Genomic DNA, 17,631 nt, shown 5'->3' with positions numbered 1-17,631 from the left:
GAGCCCGAGGGTCATCTTTATTTTACCCCCCCCCCCAGGGCCAGTTCTCCTCCGAGTGCTGGTCCAAACCAAGCGATGTCCAGCGCCCCCTGGGCAACCAGGGTCTATGCCAACCCATCGTCTTGCTCATCCGGTGTACCCTGAGAACGAGATATGTGCAGCTCCTATCGGGATTTGTCTGCACATCCGGGCGGCTTTGCTAGTCTTGTTTTACCATTGTCTAAATGTCTTGTAAACCGGGATTCCGAGTCTGATCGGGTCATCCTAGGAGAAGGTATATCCTTCGTTGACCGCGAGAGCTTATCATGGGCTAAGTTGGGACACCCCTGCAGGGTTTAAACTTTCGAAAGTCGTGCCCGCGGTTATGGGCAAATGGGAATTTGTTAATGTCCGGTTGTAGATAACTTGACACCAGATCCGAATTAAAACGCATCAACCGCGTGTGTAGCTGTGATGGTCTCTTTTCGGCGGAGTCCGGAAAGTGAACACGGTTTTGGGTTATGTTTGACGTAAGTAGGATTTCAGGATCACTTCTTGATCATTGCTAGCTTCACGACCATTCTGCTTGCTCTCTTCTCGCTCTTATTTGCGTATGTTAGCCACCATACTTGCTTAGTCGCTGCTGCAGCCTCACCACTTTACCCCTTCCTTCCCCTTTAAGCTTTGCTAGTCTTGATACCCATGGTAATGGGATTGCTGAGTCCTCGTGGCTCACAGATTACTACAACAACAGTTGCAGGTACAGGTTATGCGATGATCAGGATGCGAGAGCGATGTTTACTTGTTTTGGAGTTCTTCTTCTGCTTCTTCTTCAATCAGGGGATAGGTTCCAGGTCGGCAGCCTGGGCTAGCAGGGTGGATGTCGTGTGAGCTTCTGTTTGTGTTTCATCCGTAGTCGGATGTTGATATTGTGTATGATATATTGTTGTATTCATGTGGCATTGTTTGCCTTTTGTATGTATCCCCATCTATTATGTAATGTTGATGTAATGATATCCACCTTGCAAAAGCGTTTCAATATGCGGTTCTATCCTTGGTGGGACCTTCGAGACTCTTTAGGATAGTATCGCATATTGGGCGTGACAGTCCTTGAGGGTATTGCGGTTGAGGTTGCGTTGGACGACGACGTCGGGGTACCGGCTCCGGCGTGATGGAGGAGGGTGGCAGGGATTGGCCGCTATGGGGTGGAGGACGGAGGAGGCTGGGGTTTCGCGGCTGGTGGAGAGGGCATTTTCGCGCCTGTCGGATGTTGGGTTCCGGCAGACCCTTAAGGTTCGAACTCTGGAGTGTGCACGAAGATCTCTCCCCTACCTATCTACATCCAATCATCTCGTGAGATCTAGGCTGAAAATGATGGACAACACAAGGGACACGAGATTTATACTGGTTCGGGCCACCGTTGTGGTGTAATACCCTACTCCAGTGTGTGGTGTGGTGGATTGCCTCAGAGGCTGATGATGAACAGTACAGGGGAAGAACGGCCTCACGAGAGGTGTTCTTGAGCTGGGGCGATAAACTGCTTGGGTGAGCTCAATCGCCTCTCTCTCTCTCGTCTTCCGAAAATCTGGATCCCTCACTCTGTGGTGGCTAGCTCTACTTATAGAGGCCCTGGGCCTCTTCCCAAATATTGAGCGGGAAGGGTGCCAACAACGGCCATTCCGAAGGGGAACATCTAGTAGAAGTTATCCTAACTAAAGTTGGTCTTCGGCTGCCAAAAGTACTGGCGATGACGCCGTCTTGGGCTCCATGGTGACCTCCATCCTGCCGCTCCGTTGCTCTTGGTATCGTTGCACTGAAATGGCAACCTTTGCATGATGCCTTGGTACTCCATGTCTGTGCTTGCCCCCTTTGCACCAAAGAGTAAACAAGGACACTACGCAGGCCGGCGCCTGCCTGGCGCCTGCCTGGTCTCAATCGTCATGGCTTGCGACACAGGCACCTTGCGAGGTACCCTGCCTTGATTTCTCCGCCTCCTCGCGGGCCTGCCTGGCGAGGCCGTCCCTGAGGAAGCCTTGCGTTGTCTGCCCCGCGAGGCTTGGCCCCTCGCGAGGGTCTTGAGCCTTGTGCTGATGAAGACGGGACGTATTGGGCCACTACTTGAGCCACGTCGTAGGCCACAGGCAGGCGAGTCTGGGGACCCCATTCCCAGAACGCTGACAGTAGCCCCCGGGCCCAAGGCGCGCTCGGACTTGGCATAGCGGAGAAGTGAAGGGGCAAGTGCGGAGCGCCGCGGGCCCCATCAGCCTGCGGCCTCGAGCACCGCATGACGGTTGATTGGATGTGGGCGTCTCCGCTTCCCCACGCTACCTCGGCAACTGCCCGACTTGACAAGTCCCTGCAAGCAAAAATGGGTCATGATTACTTGAGATCGTGGTGGCCGACGGTTGGCCTCCTCCGGACTATAAGTACGGACAGGCGAGAGCCCCCACTGTCCATCCCTTCCTGCTACTCTCTTTCTTCTTCTTCCTCGCCCTTGCTCCACCTTACGCCAATGGCGCCGATCCGCCGGTATTCTACCGAAGAGAAGGGAAAGACCCCCCGAGAGGGTCCTGGCCCACTTCCGCCGAAGAAGTGACCTATCCCCGGCCGCCGCGACGTGGTCGCTTCGCAGGGGTCGTCGCGGCCCTGGTACGAGTGGCTGCCTCCTGGGTTTCCACTGCCCTTGTATGCCCGGATCGAGGGCCCTGGAGAAGAAGCCGCCGGACAACATCGCCGGCGCCGCAGGCGACGCCGGCGAGTTACGGCAGTACGCGTCGTCACCCCTGGAGTCCATGCCGAGGGCTCTTCTTGTGAGCTCGTGCTTCACGCCGCCATGCCTCCTCGATCTTGGATTTTCCTTCCTCCCTCCTTCGCCTTCAAGATGTCGCCGAGTGGGTCCCTAGAGCTCTGGCTGCAGCATGCCGAATGCAGCACCCTTGCGATTCGAGCGGAGGTTGCGGTCGTCGCTCCAGGCAAGGTCTTCATGACCCGGGGCTGGGGCAAGATCGCCCGGGTCTGCTAGACAAGTGGTGCCCTCGTAATTCATCTTGAATACGACGGCGCCTCCTTGATGCTCTTCAAGGTCTACGACACGGAAAGACGCCGGCTGGAGTGCTGCCCCAAGAAAGGCGGCCGGGGTAACGGCGTGGCGAGGGCCAGGCCAGCCAATCGCATCCCCAGCAGCTCCTCAGGCAGCAGCGGATGAGACATAGGGTCTAGCGACTCCGCCGAGCTTCACGCGACTCCGGAGACAAGCGACGACTGCTACGAGCCCCCAAGCTCGCGTCGCGCCCGGAGTAGGGCTGCTGCATCAGGCCGTCGGTGCTACTGATCTGGATGGGGTTGGCGTCGTCGCCTAACGGCCATCTGTTGATGATGGCGTCTCCTGCGGAGGCGCGCGTAGTTAACGCTCCTTAGCACCTTTGGTTCCCTGCGAGGAATCGAAATGACACCCCACAGGGGTATGTAAGGCGCCTGCCATGTCTTTTGTGAATTGTACATCCTTATCATGAATCGATGCGAGATGCGTGTTCTGCCTCGGCTCAGCTCCCCCTTTCTTTCCTCACGAGGGCTTGGTGCTCTACGCTGACAGGTCCTGGTCCCCAGGCAGGCTTCAACTGTCCCTGGTATGCCAGGTCACGATGCCGTGGGTCAAGGCCAGGAGGTGAGCGGCCCAAGGTCCAGTAAGAGCCCCTGAGTTACGATGCTCAGGAGGTCCCCCTTAGCATTCAAGCAGCCTCCGCTGGGTGAGAAAGGCAGGCAATGTTGCCGTGACAGAGCTACAATAGGTGAAGGTTTGGCATTGAGTCGATTTAACTTTTGCATGACTTATCTCGTAGGTTTGGAGTAGTTCTTCGGTGAGGTGCCGGGCCTGCATGCCGGTAGCTGGGGTGTTGCTGGGTCAGGCCCTCGTGAGCCTCTCCCCACTTCCCCGCACTTTCCTTCATGCTCTAAGTCCTCAGGTCCCGGCCCTCGACTAAGCTCAGCCGCCGCTGGTATAACAGGCCGTGATGCCATGGGTCAAGGCCAGGGGTGAGGGCTGGAGAGCCAGTAAGAGCCCATGAGTCGCGATGCTCAGGCGCCCCCCTTTTAACGTGCGAGCGGATCATGCTGGAGAGAGGGAGAGAGAGCTCACGACGCCCCCGGCGCTACTCCTGAAGCGGATCTTGCACACCAATCATGAGGGAAAACAAGGTCTGCCATTACAGTTGCCAGCTAGCCATTGGTTGCTCCGAGGGAGTGATTGGGGCACTGAGGGCCTGGCGAGGTGGCGCAATCAATAAGGTTCCGGATCCTGCACACCAATCACGAGATGATCGGATGTTGGGTTCTGGCAGACCAATAAGGTTTGAACTCTGGGGTGCGCACGAAGATCTCTCCCCTGACTATCTACATCTGATCATCTCGTGAGATCTAGGCTGAAAACGATGGACAACACAAGGGACACGAGATTTATACTGGTTCGGGCCACCGTTGTGGTGTAATACCCTACTCCAGTGTGTGGTGTGGTGGATTGCCTCAGGGGCTGATGATGAACAGTACAGGGGAAGAACGGCCTCACGAGAGGTGTTCTTGAGCTGCAGCGATGAACTGCTTGGGTGAGCTCGATCACCTCTCTCTCTCTCTCTCGTCTTCCCAAAATTTGGATCCCTCACTCTGTGGTGGCTAGCTCTATTTATAGAGGCCCTGGGCCTCTTCCCAAATATTGAGCGGGAAGGGCGCCAACAACGGTCATTTTGAACGGGAACATCTAGTACAAGTTATCCTGACTAAAGTTGCTCTTCGGCTGCCAAAAGTACTGGTGATGACACCGTCTTGGGCTCCACGGTGACCTCCATCCTGCCGCTCCGCTGGTCTTGGTCTCGTTGCACTGAAATGTCAACCTTTGCCTGATGCCTCGGTACTCCATGTATGTGCTTGCCCCCTTTGCACCAAAGAGGAAACAAGGACACTGCGCAGGCCGGCGCCCGCCTAGCGCCCGCCTGGTCTCTATCGTCATGGCTTGCGTCACGAGCACCTCGCAAGGTACCCTGCCTTGATCTCTCCGCCTCCTCGCGAGCCTGCCTGGCGAGGCCATCCCTAAGGAATCCTTGCATCGTCTGCCCCGCGAGGCTTGGCCCCTCGCGAGGGTCTTGAGCCTTGTGCTGATGAAGACGGGCCGTACTGGGCCACTACTTGAGCCACGCCGCAGGCCGCAGGCAGGCAAGTCTGGGGACCCCTGTTCCTAGAACGCCGACAGCTCCCATGGAGTATGAATGGGGAAACGGAGGGAGGCGGGGAACTAAGGGGGAACAATGTTTCGGTTTGAGACGCGCTTGTTTGAAATTTGGGAAAAGTTACAAACTTTGCCCCCATCTAAAATTTCGGACATATTGTGGGTTGGGGGTAGGATAGTCATGTCAGGTGTCCCAAATGTGGGAGGGATAGATTTCGGCCAAGCGCATGGGTGTTTAGGCGCCCATGGCGTATGAATGCTTCTCGGAGGTGGTTGAGACTGGCATCTTGGTGAAGTTACAAACCTACCCCGGTTTAGACCTTTGGACATCGGGCCGATAGGCTACACGGGCCAGAGTCAAGACAGTAATTTCCTACCACCAAACATTAGTCTCGCGTGGTTTCGGGTGACCAGAGGCCTATTTGGCGCTTCGTTCAATATTTGGGAGCAGAAGCATTAACGTTTTCGGTTCTCTTGAATTGAACTTTCAGGATTTGTCAAAATTCACAAATATTTACTCTTGAAAATCCTAAAGCTATGATTATTTTGGAATGGAGGGGGTACAATTGAATATACATTGTACACGAGTATATATTCAAAAATATGCAACTTACCTTAGTTCATGCATGGTTCCAGATATAATCTCCTTGGTTGCAAAAAAAAGTTAGATATGTGTATGAATAGATATAGCATGTTCAAACTCACAACAAAGATTGATGCCCCCTTTTACATCTGATATTCAAATGCCATTATCTCGGGTTCAAATAGATGAATGCACTTCCTATGAATTCAAACCTTTGAAACCCCCTTTATGTTGAATTCGACATGTATTCTATTTCATAGCTAGAAATTTGGAATGTATCCATGCAAGTGACAAATGTATAAAGTGCTTCACACTAACAACATGGAGTGCACTAATTAATGTTTATATATGAATTGCAAAAGCATCCATTGCCTGTATTTCAAACCGCTCTCACTCTATGGATCAATAATATGAAATAAACACATGCACATGCTAGAATTCAATAGAGTATGGGTGTCTGATAGACCGATTTTCGTCCATACGCAATTTGCAAAATTCATGAGCTCATCCAAAAATAATAATGCCATTTATATTTTAATTTAATGTGTAGAACCGCCTTTTACACGTAGATGCACTATGCCTCGGCCCGTTCTCAGAAACGTGTTATATATCTCTCAATCTAACGCATAAGTGCACACACTTTATATGCATCGACATTTCTCTTTCACACATGCTCACAATCTCTCTCAGGGTGTCGGGGTGTCTCACGCACATGCTCTCTCTGTTTCTGTCTCTCTCTTTCTGACTACTATGTACCACTCTTTTCACTAATCTCAGTTGGAAAACGCAATTTCTCTCACATGCATATATACACACGCACAGTCTCTACTAGCCCTCTATACGCACATATATGTGCCTACGTGTCTCCCGCACGCACATTATCTTTAGGCCTCTCTCCCACACATTGCCCCCCCCCCCAGACACACCTCTCTCTTAGTAGTTGGCAGATATGATTTCATCATATCATTCGGTAGGATATCCCTAGCTGTTAGGCTGGATGGAATACGAGGCAAAGGTTTACCCTAGTTCGGATCAGACCCTTGCAGTTGAAGAAAGAGCCTACTCCTGGTACTGTATATTAGTGATAGGGGTGTGTACAAAGTACATGTGAATACCAGGCATTGTGCGTATGTGTATACTATCGACGAACTAGCCCCCAAGCTTCTATAAAATACTGGGGGCCTAGGGTTACAAATCATATATAGTCAGCTTATCACCAGTGGGGATAGAGTCCTCCGCAACTCTGGTAGCTTCCTGTTGTACGCCGAGTCCTCCACATGGGTCTTCGTATAACGCGTCTTGGTCCAACCTATATGTGGCACAGGATGGAACCGACCCATGAGTCTTCATGTTGACCCACCACAACTAGAAATGATGTGCCCACCACACCACACACGCAATCGGCCACTAAGAAAATAAGCATATACAATAGTACAGCAGTATCTAGCTCACAATACATCTCCATATTTTATTGATGACACTGACGGACTTTGCATTTGATGCGTGCTCCGTATTTTGTTGACGACACTTACGGTCATTGTATTTGAAGCAAAGCACGATATGGTCACTGGACTTCAGAATAAGCTCATCACGGTCACCACATACATTTTGTTGTGCTAACCAACATGTAGTTGGATGGTTAGGAGGACAGTGGTTTCTCGAGCCCACCAAGGTTAAAGTCCCGGTGCTCGCATTTATCTTGTGAGAATTTCAGTATTTTCAGGAGATGTGCATTCAGTGGGAGGAGACGTTCCACTCGACTACGGGGCACCTATGGTGACTTCGTAAAATCTCAAGATCATATATGTTGGACCACTCTATCGAAGGTGCTCATAGGGGTAGGGTTCGCGTGTGTCGCTTATAGCGGTGAGTGCTTGTGCGTATATATGAGCCCTTGCGTCTGTACCGTGGAAACAAATACATGTCATGATTATACAGTCATTGGATCACCCGTACAACTCCGTATTTTGTTAATGACACAATCAATTAACCAATTAAACGTTCCACACTGCGCAACTAGTGTTGCACCATCGGGGCGTGTAACCATGGGGCCCACCTGTTAGCCCGTATATGAAAGAAAGAAATGGTAGTTTGAGTCTGTACTGTGTTAATAAAATAGGAGTACATTTTAGGGTGATCTTACGGTCACTGGCTCACCATACAGCTCCATAATTTGTTGATAACACGATCAATTGACCAGTCAAAGGCTCCACATTCAGCAGCACACATTACCATAGGGCCCACCCGTCAGCGCATATATGAAGGACAGAAATGGTAATAAATTAGTGGTCGGTGGGTATTCGAAGTCGTGAGACCTCTAGTTGGTAGTCGCTGGCGGTTGGGGGCGGCGGGGCGTTGATTGGGCGGTGGGGTGGGGATCGCTGGAGAAAAAGCTCGGCGCGGGGGCGGGGGGGCTAGAGGGATGGCCGGTGCGGCAGCGGACCGGCGATGGGGAGTGGTTTCGGGGAGGGCGGGGCGGCGTGGCGGCGCGGGCCGGCCGCGGGCGGCGGGGGCTGGCGGTTCAGCCGGTGGTGGCTGGCGGCTCAGGGGGTGGAGTTTGATGATAAACTGGAGGCCCTTGATTTCGTATCCAATGACTGGAAAATTTAATGACCAGAGATGAATAAGTCAGTCAACTAACGTGTAGCCTCACCCCGCACGTACACATGCACGCACGCAAGACATGGACGCATGCAGGCGTGCAACACTCACACATACACATAACGTACACACGCACGCATGCTGGCGTGCAGCACTAACACGTACACATGCACTCACGAACACACGCACGTACGCACCCATGCATGCAACACTGAAACGTACCCTTGCACGCACGCAACACTCGCACGCCTGCATGCACACAGCACACGATGCAAGACACACGCTCAACCTATACGTGCACGCACCCTTTGTTAAGGACATGGATTGTTACGGGTATTAATCAATCTTATCTTTGATAAGCAGAACATTGATGTTTGCAGCGGTCTTTATGAATCACAACGTATCGAATGGGCTATCAACATAGTAGGCTTATCTATATGAAAAAGATGACGTCACACTCAATGAACAATCATCGGTTTTTGAAATGCCCGCTTCTGACCACCCTGGCCCACCAAAGGTTCCTCTGTTGTGCGCTGCCTGCGTTGGGTCACTGACATGCAGGCCATGTACCCAAAGAGCCCACACGTCACTAGAAGAATGGCGCGGTGTCCTAGGTCAGAGTCGAGGGCGCCACTCGCTGCACGCCCGGCTGAACACGCCTCCTTGCCGCATTCAAATGCCTCCATGAAACCCGCCCGTGTGGAAGCCGAGAAACCCACTATGGACACACGTCCGTTCATGACCGGGCCGGCATTAAATGCAACACCGGCCGAGCTCCTCCGTCCACCGTCTATTTAATCTCCTATTTAAACAAGGCCAAACGTCGGCCAAGAATCGCACACCTCTATCGCTCCCCTATCTCCTCCACCATTTTGTCCACTCTTACAATGGCTTACGAAGAGTAGTTATTCCGCATCCAAGCTGGCTGGGTAGCACGCCGGATACGAGCTATGCAGCTCGCTGATCCACCTCCCTCCCCTCGCCCGACGGGGCTAGTTGTCGCCCCAAGCTGGCGCGCGGTTCAGCAACTCGCTGCTCTAGGCCAGCTCGACGAGGAGCAGCGCACATGCATCATTGCTGCCATCCATGCCACCGCCTCGTACCACGTCTCCCGTTTCTATGGCCGAGACTCCCATGCCGGCGGCCACGCCATGCAAGCAGCGACAGAAGCCGGGTGCGCGGAGAGCGATGAGTTGGTGGCCAGCGCATCCACGTCCGCCGCCATCATCGAGGAGAAGTAAAACATGGGAGGCCGCCGCCGCTTGGGTCCCATGAAGGCCATCATGGAGGCGACGCCGGCGTACACAGCAGGTGTCTTGCTGGATCCTTTTGTTGCGAGGACCTTCGTCGACCCTGCATGGGCTCCATGGAAGAGGGGAATGTTAGGACGAACTCGAGTCGGTGCCGGCCATGGCAAAGTAGTGGCCGATGATGAACTCAAACCGGTGCCGGCCATCATCATCTTCGGCATCAGCCAATGATATCAGTTGGGCAGTGGGGAAGCGAGCCGTCCTTTGCGCTGAAGCATATACCTCCGGGGCTCCCGGTAGTCCGGTGATCATGCTGTCGGACATGAGGAACACAAATCGATCGGTGGGCGACCATTTAGGCCAGGTATTATATACATGTGCTATCCAGAACTAGCACTGCGTAGTTCATTTGAATGTAATGAAATACGTCATGTTTGTATGACAATCCGGCATTTTATATGATTTCCTCATTGTTTATATGAAATATCAGTTTGTCTACATGTTTGCGTGAATTCCGTCCGATTGGTTGAGTTGCTGTCATAATGTGTGCGGCTATGGTTGGATGGCGTAATTTGTGGGTCGCCGGTCGGTCTGCGGGCGGCTCGGGCGGCATTGTGGGACAAAAAAACATAGCTCGTGCGAGCTCGTCTCCAACGTGCGCGCTGGAGGATGCATGACAGCATGAGCACCCGAGTCATTCCCCGTTCATCGGTGGCAAAGGCACCGGTGGACAAAAGGGTCGCCAATATTTTGGCTACCCCGGGCAAGATCCAAACAGCCCCTCCCAACAGATTCAAATCCCTCGTTCACCGTGGAATTTTGCCATGTGTTGTTTTCATGGACTAGCAAGATGCCCGTGCATTGCACGGAACATCAAGATGCAGTTTTTTACAAACTCCCGCATGCATGCAAGGGAAAATTAATGTCCTCCTTGGCTAGTACCACAAGGCAAACACCATTAATATTGCATTTATTAGTGTTAGTGGCCTTATATATCTGCAAATTGTAATTTTGATAGTGGCCCCTTGTATATAAAAATGGAGGGAGAAAGATGAGAGATAAGGTGAGGAGGAGTGGGGCGTGGTGGTGACTAGTGGTCGGACTGGGCGGAGACATGGGGATGGACGGCGCATTATGTCTAGGTTTGTATCTCTCTCTCTCTCACACACACACACGTAGGTGGGGGACGTGCATGAAGAGAAGAGGTGCACGCACAGCGCACGTACTCCCATCTCTTTCCCAACCACACCCATGCGGGTACACGGTGGAGCTCATTTCTGTATGAAAAGGCAGCCCACGTGGTAATTTGACACGTGTACTGGTTGTCCACTTGGTGGAGGGAGGATCGTCTACCACGGGTGAACAAACAAATTGCGACTTGACGTGTTATGTTAAAAAAGAGGCAAACCATGTGGGGCCTACCTTAGAGGCAAGGCTCTATACACTGGAGTACTTTTGATGTGTCCCGTCAACTCGCAGAACGAGGAGAATCTTGCTTAGTACGCCGTCTCCCCCGCCTACATGCGCGGTGGCTCGCAGGATGAGGTGAAGCTTGCTTACGAGTAGTAGTACTACTACTACTGTACGCCTTACGCCCGCTCCCTCGCCCACGCGCGGTGGCTCGTAACACGAGGAGAAAATTTTACTACTCCCTCCGTTTACTCCTCGTCCCTACTACGTACCTTGGTTAGAGAGATTATCATATTGTTTGGAATATACTCCTTCCTTTCCGGTTTATAGGGCTCAATTCAAAAATCTCACCAACCAAGGTAGATGGTGAGTGGTGGAATACTTTTTGTAGTTTGCAAAAGCATCCAATTAATGCTCTTGTTTTCCTCAAAAAATTATGTTTACCAATGCATTAATTGCAATGCATGCATGCATAAAGTACATGCATTGGTCAATTTTCTCTTAATACTTGCATGCAATGATTTAATGCACCTTGGAATCTGAACATGTGATGGGGAACAACCAAATTGAGCCTTATAAAATGGAAAAACTAAAATTTTGATATAAGCCCTATAAACCGGAAAGGAGGGAGTATATGTCCTTTAGTACTCCCTCCATTTACTTATACAAGGCCACTATAAAAAAATACATTTTGCATCTATACAAGGCCACAAATAGTAAACGAAACAAAAGTTACTACTCCCTCCTTTCCAGTTTATGGCTCAATTTCAAAATCTCTCCAACCAAGGTAGACGGTGAGTGGTCGAATTAATTTCGTAGTTTGCATAAGTAATTAGTACGCTCGTTTTTCTCAAGAAGTTATGTTTACCGAGGCATTAATTAGAACGAATGCATGAATGACCACTAAATTTACATGAACTCCTACATGCATTGGTTAGTTTCACTACCAAAAAATACACTTTCGTGATGATACGTATTTGTCATAGTAGGTCGCGTGTTTTGTCATGCATGTACATCCATCATGATTTTATGACAGAATCAAGATAGTCATACATGTGCTGTCGTAGAAGTGCTCCATGACATTACCAAAATTATCATCACAGAAGCATCCACTTCCATGACAATAAATCGCGTGTCACAGAAGTGATTTCGTAAAGGGTGACCGACACGTGGCATCCACCGTAACAGAACACCGTTAAGCTACCGGGTCCAGTTTTGGATCCGATAACCCGTTAACAGCCCGGACCAATGGGGATTTTCCATGTGTAAAATCATCATTGACCGCAGGAAACACGTGTTGCCTCACCGTTGGGACAGATGTCATCCACTCATTGGACAAGAGGCGCATATGATAGGTCGACACGTGGCACGTCCCAACAGTGGCCCATTCCGATAAAAAGTTCGGCCCAGTAAAAATTAGCAGGCCGGCCCATATAAGGCCTACTTGTGTCAGGTCCATTCAAGCCCACGACCCATACGAGATGTGCCAATTCGGCCCGTCAATGGCCCGTTAAAGATTTGACACCATTGCAGCCCATCGTCAGTTCGAGCCCGTTAACAGCCCGCTATATATTTGGGCTCAATATCGGCCCGATGAGATTTCGGCCTGTTAACGGCCCATTCAATGGATGGGCCAATTTTCAAGATGTACATCTTTCGGCCTTTTAGCGACCCATTTAAATGTTGGGCTAATTTCCGGCCTGGTGTGTCATTCAGCCTGTTGACGGCCCATAAATCTGATGGGCCATTTGTTGTCGGACCTGAGTTTCGGCCTTTTAGCGGCCCATTTAAGTGTTGGGCCAATTTCTGGCCCGGTGTCACTTTTAGCCTGTTGACGGCCCATAAATCAGTTGGGCCATTTGTAGTCGGACCTGAGTTTTGGCCTTTTAGCGACCCATTTAAGTGTTGGGCCAATTCCCGGCCATGTGTGCCTTTCGGCCTGTTAACGGACCATAAATGACTTGGGCCATTTGTAGTCGGACCTTAGTTTTGGCCTTTTAACGGCCCATGCCCTTCATGGTCCAATACTAGCCCGGTTTCTCTTTCGGCCTGCTAAAGGCCCACAACACAGTTGAGCCATTTACAATACGACCTGACTTTCGGCCTCTTAGCGGCCCATGGTCTTCATGGTCCAGTACAAGCCCGCTGTCTCTTTCGGCCTGCTAAAGGCCTATAGTATAGTTGGGCCATATGTAGCCCAAACTTAGTAACTGCCTGTTAACGGCCCGTGAAATAAATTGGGGCCACCTGTTGCCCGCTTCGATGTTGGCCTGTTAACGACCCGGGAGGTAAGAGGGCCGACCATTAACTTTCGGCCTAGTAACGGCCCATTAACTTAATGGGCCCACTAAAGTTCGTACATGTCTTTAGGCCAAATTAGATAATTGGAGCCCATTACGACGAGCAATTATGCACAGGACCAAAACCGATCAAGCAAATGTACGGCATACAGGGAACAACGTTGCACATCCAGCATATATTACATGAAATTACATCCATTGGGCAATCAAAGATTGATGCCAGTGCAAATAAATGAGCAAAACCTAAGCATCTACAACGTCACAATCTGCAACCTCAGCACCAGATGACGCCCATAAGCATGTGGGCAAGTTCTTGCTGCTTTGCTACACTGTCTCTGAAAACATTGATCAGTTGTTGTGTCGCACGACTCTGCACCTCTGATTCATCCAACATGTCCATCGTTGCTTCAGCCATTAATTGGTTCACAAACATACATTTATTCCATTGCATTCGAGACAGAGGATACTGAACAGATTCAGATGGCGATTTTGGCATGCTTGTATTATTGATAGTGGAGAGTGACTCGACCACTGGATCATAACATAAATTAGGACGGGAACCAAACAGATTAATCATGAGTTATTGCCATATTACCTGGCCTAGATTTACTGGAAAGAAACAGTGGGGTTGCCTTGCTGTTTTCAGAGTTTGTATTCTTATCTTCAGCAGCCTGCACAAAATTAACACACTAGCATTGCTATTATTGGCCAAGTTAGATAATAGGAAAGCAACATTGACACAACAAACGTTTGGGCAACTAGCCTACACCAAATTAACACAATATGGCACAGCTATCATCAGCCAGGTAAGGTAGTACGAAAGCAACATTGACACAATGAATGAATGGGCAACCAGAGAAGCACTACAATTCAGTAATGTGCGTGATATGAGATAGTACATTCATGCAGCTTAGTATGCAAAACTACCAGGTAGTTTTCCTTACAAAAATCAACATTGGCGCCTTTAACATTTTGCTACAACTAATTTTAGATTAGATAAAGGTTAGATTCACGCCGATTAACAAAATACATGTTGATGTAAAAATATAGTGATATGCAATAGGTACTTACATCAGCATTGGAGCACAGAGAATTCCCGCAAGATATTTTCCTCGAATACGATCCCAATGGAGGAAGTCTTCTATCGTTTAACCTTATTTTCTAAAAGAGAGATGGGTAAGAAACATGTAGAAAATATGATCAAAATGCTATAAAATTTCATGATGCGAGGATACGCACACGCTTCTTAGAATGGAGTTGACATTCTTTTGTTGGACTAGAGCGGACTAGTTCTTTGGCCACTGGAATCTACTTATTATCAGTGGGAGCTGGGTTTCTCTGTGCTGGAGCAGTATCTATGAAAAATGGAGTTGGTTTATTATCTCCTGGCGTTTGGATCTTTTGCAAAGACCTGGTTTGTAACCCTTCAGATTCTAACATAGCCGTATTCCCCTTGCATGCCTTATATAGAAGAATGGTGATTCAGTTATAAAACATGCTACAGCAGAGATGGAATAGGTACTGAAGAATAGAAAGGCATGACATATTGACATGTATTCCCTCCATACGGAAATAAATGGATGGGTCTAGGCGTATTTCAGTTCTAGATACATCTAGTTTTATCCATTTCTGTGACATTTAATCCGGACGGAGGGAGTATGATGTAAGAGCTAGGGATACGACAGGACAACACAGTAAAAAAACACTGAAAAACCCACTTCAGAACCAAAGTATTCAAACCCACTGATATGAGATAGTACACTCATGCAGCTCAGGATGCAAAACTACCAGGCAGTTTTCCTTACAAAAATCAACATTGTGGCCTTTAATCATACATTTTGCTACAACTAAATTTAGATCAGACAAAGGTTGGATTCATGCCGATTAATAAAATACATGCTGATGTAAAAATATAGTGATATACAACAGGTACTTACACCTACATTGGAGCACAGAGAATTCCTGCAAGAATCTTTCCTCATAAACGATACCATTGCAGAAATTCTTCTATCTATTAAGCTTATTTTCTAAAAGAGAGATGGGTAAGAAACATGTAGGAAATATAATCAGCATGCTATAAAATTTCATGATGCAAGGATACGCACACGCTTCTTAGAATTGAGTTGGCATATTTTTGCTGGACTGGAGCGGACTAGTTCTTTGGCCACTGGAATATGCTTATTATCAGTAGGAGTTGGGCTTCTCTGTGCTGGAGCAGTATCTATAAAAACTGGAGTTGGTTTATTATCTCCTGGTGTTCGGATCTTTTGCAAAGGCCTTGTTTGTAAGCCTTCAGATTCTAACATAGTCGTCTTCCCCTTGCATGCCTTGTATAGAAGAATGGTGCTTTAATTATAAAACATGCGACAACAGAGAGATGGAATAGGTACAGAAGAATAGAAAGGCATGACATATTGACATGTATTCCCTCCATCCGGAAAAAAATGGATGGGTCTAGGCGTATTTCAGTTCTAGATACATCCTTTTTTATCCATTTCGGCAACATGTAATCCGGACGGAGGGAGTATGGTGTAAGAGCTAGGGATACGACAGGACAACACAGCAAAAAAACACTATTTGAATGTAAAACTATATGCTAGCGGAATACATACAGAAATAACTAAGGCAACATACACGTGTATGATTGGGAAAATAAGATGACATTGCAACAGAGCACTAGAACAACACTTCAATGTAAAAAACATGGAATGGCAGACAGATGAAGTACATACTGATGAATAACAATGCACAAGATATTCAGAAGCATGATGTCCAAATTAAGCAGATGGCATTGCGATAGAGTAGAATGACAGTACTTGAATTTGAAAACATGTTATCATGAATGGAATAGGTACTGAAAAACAGGAAGGCGTGACATATTTACATGCACGATCAGCATGCTAAGCACATGGCATTGCAACAAAGTAGATACACTCCAGGACATTATATGCATGTTGTACCCATATCACAGGCCAAGTTAGAGCAAGGACCTTGTGGGGTGAAGAGGATTCATCATCTTTCTGCAAGTCTTCTGAAGAACTGCCTTTACATGTTCCATCATATTGGATATCATTGACATCAAGTTTATTGGCCTTTACATTGCTCTGTGAGGTTCTTGTGGATATATCAGTGTGTGCAATTATATCTGACATGCATGGAAGACAACTAGTAGTTAGATTTATGTAATGAGTGCCTGTAGGAGACGACATAAATAGTAGGACTGGGGTTAACTAGCAGCAACATGTCTCATAAACTAAAGGGAGAACACAGATGAAAGCTACAGAATATGTATCGTTTGTACTCGAGATTAACTAGATGGCACACAAAAGTATTAAAGAACAACATAGGTAATACTAGAAGTGGTATAATACTATAATCATCAGCCTGTGGGATAGCATTGGCTGATGGATGATAACTATGGAACAGCGTTACCTAAAGAACAAGTATCTTAGCTGAACTATGGAACAGCGTGAACTCCTGAACAAGACCCGTAAGAGATCAGCATGAATATATAGTGAAATGTGATGATCTATTTTCCATGCTTAGATGAATAACAAAGCCATAAATGTCGCACACAAGTAAGATGAGGGTACAACCTATCTGGCTGCCATCCATCGGAGTGAGCATCATGTGCTCTTGTCGATGGCCCTGCAGTTTTGTGGCTGTCCATGTCGGGCACGCGCATTCGATGCAAGGAACTGTTGAGTGGGGACTATAGCTCCTTTCTGGTGTATGCTTCCCTTGTTGGAGCAGCTGCGGTGAATCGGAAGACGGTGTGTCTGAAAATGCAGATAATGCATAATGTTAAGAATGACATATCTCTTTGATCTGAAGAAATACACTAAGAGATCAACAGCAAGGTATGAGAGTGGCCACACGTTTGTTGACTGAAGACTAAATTGGGGTCACATGATTTTATTTTATTTTGGTACTGTCCGATCGAAGCCGGATGGCTTGATGGTCGTCTTGTGCCTCCCGGCTGACACTGTTCAGAATCTTCCCCGAAGAGCCAGCGACCAACGGCAGAGCAGCCTGCCTCCGCCGTCCGTGGCCCCGGCCAAAACCCCGCTCCCTGCCCCACCGCACTGCCATGGTTGCGCCGCCCCTGGGCCAATCCACAAAGACTCCATGTCATGCAGATCCGGCGGTGGTAGTACCTTCAACCCACGCAACTCTAAAAGATAGCCATCTAAGCGCTGCTTCCGCGGCGAACTTGTGGCCCCGCACCCTTACGTTAGACACCAGCCAACCGGCAGCCTAGGAGCTCCGCCGCCTCGAGGGGTGCTACTTCCC

This window comes from Triticum dicoccoides, chromosome 3B (genome assembly GCF_002162155.2).
Source record: "Triticum dicoccoides isolate Atlit2015 ecotype Zavitan chromosome 3B, WEW_v2.0, whole genome shotgun sequence".
Taxonomy (NCBI): Eukaryota; Viridiplantae; Streptophyta; class Magnoliopsida; order Poales; family Poaceae; genus Triticum; species Triticum dicoccoides.
The sequence above is the reverse complement of the archived record's forward strand: the minus strand, read 5'-3'. Positions refer to the sequence as shown.